Here is a 4,491-nt window from a genome sequence, read left to right on the forward strand (position 1 = left end):
GTATAGAAACGGTATTGACATTCAAAGCCGCCATTTTGACGTCAGGTTAGCCGACGGCAGAAACGGCATCTACGCTAGAGATGGATCAGACGGCTGTACCGTGTGCAAGACGTCCACGTTGTTGATAGTCGGCGTTAGTGACAACAAAGTTAAAAGTGAAGAAAGTAATGAGCAGATAATGAAACTCGGGGATTACTTTAGAAAAATTGGATTGTAGTATCGGAACGATTCGTTCTGTTTGTAACTGTAGATATCAAGAGTATTCTTTTAAAATCGTGTGTGAGAAGACCACATAGTTAGCTAATAATCTATAGGATCATGATTGCTAGCGAAAAAAGAACAATCAGACTTAAAGATGAATAATATAACGAAATCATATACCGCTAATCCAATTTTCATACAATTATTTGAGGAAAGCTCATGCATGAATGCTGGGTTCCATAATATGAAATGTAGAACTTTTAATTGTACTAAATGAACCAGTATTAAACCTTTCCTTGGCATTTTGACTTGCTACATCTATATCTATATACTGTTATGTACGAGATTCAATAAAGGATTATTTCCTACCATGATTCATCTAATGATGATTTAAATAACACAGGAGTCCATAAATAAACAAATTGTATAACTTGATATTCCTCCTCGCGTGAACCGTTTTGTCACAAGATTTCGATCGTGATCGTGCGTACGTCGGTATTTTAGTCAAATATACTCTCGCTAATGAAGGTGTGAGACCAAGATCGAAGTATTGGATACTTGTACTACGAATGCATGTCTAGTCCAGTTCTCTTTAACAGTTTTTTAAACAGTGTTATAAATGCAGATTTAATGTAATTTTATAATTAGTTACCATGCGTAGAGTTTGGATAACGATTTTCTGTTCTTGTTTACTTTGAACGGTGTTTGCACGTGTTTAAATCGCTCGTTTATCTGCATGAATTTAGGTAAAAACAAATAATGCGAATTAAGTTAAAATATATGTCAATGGTGACAAAATTTAATCATTTTATTCAACTGACAAGTTTGGTAAGGTAAGTAGAACCATTTGTTAATACTTAATCTAAACATGTATGCGCACTTAGCACCATACAAAGTGTATTGACATTAAACAAAATGTACATACAGTCGATGTTAATATACGCGATTATCCCATTACATTGTTTATACTGGCAAATATTATAATAAAATTTATTTAGTTCTCTCAAAATCAAATGCTTGTACCGATATTACTATTTAATGCAATCTTCTGGATAATGATAAAACTAAGCGGTTTCGTTGAGAAAGGAAATAGAAGAAAATGGCATATATACGGTGGTATTAAGGTGACATTCACTGCTTGCAGTGTTGTTTATATACCAACATTAAACTGACCATGAATTAAATGGTACGCCGACAACGATACATATTTTGACTCCTTCAATTGCAGTTAATGCTAGTTTTGTAGAACATACTTTCTATCCATCGAGATTGTCAATACAACTTAATTGTATGATTGAGCGACACATGTTGCTGTGATCAATATAATATTGACTTATGTCTTATCTCAACATGTATGCCCAATTAGCAGCAATTTGGTATGTTTAAATAAAACACAGTTGAATTCATATGGCTGTTTTAAGCCAAAGCCTTCAGCCGTTTTATGTCAACCCAGAGCTTTGGGTTTTTCGATGAAAGTTGTAAACAACCTAAATTCATTATTATCAAAAGTTTGTATGGAATAGAAGAATGTTTTAACCAGTTACAATTGTACGAAAATAATCTACGATGTCATGCTTAATGTCAACTTAAGACAACCTTGGCTTGGGTTAAATGCTCAAAACATCTGATTTCACGTGCGACATTGCTTACATGGTAAACCAATAGACAAATTTGTTAAAGCGTGGTACAAAAGTTTAGCTGAATTCTTCTTCAATTAAAAAAGCTTCAAATATGACAAAAAAGCCTTGCTCGCATATCTAATAAAAGTCAACAATCCGAATGAGACAATTCCGATTAGGTTCCCATGGCCTTGAAATACGATAACGTTCCCATGACCTTGAAATAGAGGTTTGAAGATATAAAAGGTTGCCCCGGGTAAACACTATAACCAGAATGTTTGTGAATCCCATTATCACTTTTTTATGTTTCCCATTATATAACGAGTTTTATATAAAATATATTATTCGGACTCCATGGCCTACCATTTGTCAATACATATCAATGATGACATGCTAACAAATATAGTTGTATTTACACACATTTATTCTTTATGATTGTCATATTTTCTCATCTTTAATTGTTTTATTGTATGATTCCCTGTCTTTGCCATATTACTTTTGTATATATGTTCGTATATATGTTCTTGGCCAAAGGCAGAATGCCGGATTGCAAATAGACTTTGAAACGTGAACTAAAATATAATCGATTGTTTTAACATGTGTGTATCTGGTGTTGGCATATTTTAAAACCACATACAAGTCGATTTATATTTATAATAATACGTGGGTATTTTTAATATTTCGTATGTTATTAACTGTGTCATAACAATTTTTTTCACACCTTTATCGCTTTATTTTACAATGTGAAATAACCCTTTGCAATAAGTGGCACCATACAAGAGAAAACTCTAAAATATTTCGTTGTGGACAGGATTCGAAACTGCGCGGGAAGATTCCGATGGATTTCTTGTCCATCGCCTTAACAACTTGACCACGACAAATTTGAACTTTCACATTGAAATCTTATATACATAATGTCGATGCAAAGCTCTTAAACGTGTGTGAAATACGGACATCATGCAGTACCAATATAAATTATTGAAGAAAGTTTAGGGTTAAGGTTATTGTGCATAGCGAGTCTCCTAAATAATACATGTATGTACAGACCATTGACGTTTCATGTTGAAATGTTATTTACTTTCAGAGATATAGCCCTGCACAATTTGTAACAGCCGGACGGATGAACGGATAAAGCCCCAACGATATCTCTCTGCCTTCGTCAGGTGCTAATAATTCACAATTATATAAATATGATTTTACTAAAAGTATGGTTCTTCTGACCGAATCCGAACGCTGAGGTCAATAAACAGTTTGTTTGGGGCTGCCTGGCAGGTCACCATGATACCATTAAGAAAGGAGAGAAATCTTCTGTTTCTTATATTTTACCGAACATTCTGCTTATCAACTATTGAGTACGGAACGATATTTTCAGCACTAACACACATTAACAAAAATGCACAAATATTTTAGTATTCAAGAACATATTTTTCACGTTGGAATATGTGTCTTATACGATGTTTGATTTTAAAAATATTGTAAGTAATAGCTTATGATTTTTATTTTAGGGATAACATAAAAAATATATAAATCGCTGCCGCGTTTTCGAAACCTATTGAGATCTTCCCCACAAGTACGAATGCTGCCTACATGTTTTGAAACACCGCTTAACTGAATCGATTAAAAGGGAACAATGTCAAAGACATTACACGTTGTCCACGCAAATAAAGTTTGTTATTATGTAACTTTTATTTATAATGGTATTTTTAAATAATCCAAATTTCATATCTGTTTAATGAATTACCAAAATCAGTTTTGATGCAAAATATCTTGAGCATTTAATTTGGACTGTTAGCTATTCGATATTTATTTACACTTATTTACGTAAATATAATGTTTGTTATAATGAAAACTATATCTGTATAGATCATGTGTATATATTATCTGGTTTTGGCATATTTTAAAACCACGCAAATGTCGGTTTTAGATACTAGTACGTGATAAACGATTAACTAAAGAATGTTTCAATCAATATCTTGAATATTATCAACAGTGTGATGCACTTGATGTTATAATGTGTAATGACACTTTTAAACAAATCACACTAAAACATTTCGTTGTCGGCAGGAATCGAACCTGCGCGGGAAGATCCCAATGGATTTCTAGTCCATCGCCTTAACCACTCGGCCACGACAACTGCTTGTGTAGGTAAATACAACGGTAGCTCACACTAATATATAATGTTACATATATTTAAACTGTTACGCTATCATTTAAATATACTCTGGATATACTCTGGATATACAGCATGATCATAGTTGTCGTTGCCGTTCGTTCAGACCGATATAATCACTGCAATATGACGGTGGTGATAGCATCCTTACAAATCAGACATTGACATAAACTTAAAGAATCCCAGTTTTGCCCATCAGGAATGGAAAAACATAGTTTTTTTTTAGTTCATACAATAACATAACATGTGAGCCATTATCATTTTAAAAAGGTGAGTGTGGCGGATCAGTTAATTTAATTGAACGGTTTGTATACTCCGGAGCCTACAACGACTACATTACCTAAACTTAGAAACTTGAGCAAACCAATCAGAAGAAAAATTATTTTAAGATTTATCTGTTGCTTACTTGCCGCCTCCTGTAACAATAACCATGAAAACAGCGAAACTGCTAATTGCTGCAAGACTTGAAAGACATAAAGCAACTCCTTGGATCATGTAGCT

General features: G+C 33.4%; 1 non-coding gene across 1 annotated transcript; it reads right to left on the reverse strand.

Moving 5' to 3' along the window:
* Nucleotides 1-3,872: 3,872 nt before the first annotated feature.
* Nucleotides 3,873-3,954, reverse strand: Trnas-aga (transfer RNA serine (anticodon AGA)). Its single transcript has one exon. It is a non-coding gene; the product is annotated as a tRNA-Ser (tRNA).
* Nucleotides 3,955-4,491: the final 537 nt, after the last annotated feature.

The sequence above is a fragment of the Dreissena polymorpha genome, chromosome 6 (genome assembly GCF_020536995.1).
Source record: "Dreissena polymorpha isolate Duluth1 chromosome 6, UMN_Dpol_1.0, whole genome shotgun sequence".
In the NCBI taxonomy this organism is placed as follows: Eukaryota; Metazoa; Mollusca; class Bivalvia; order Myida; family Dreissenidae; genus Dreissena; species Dreissena polymorpha.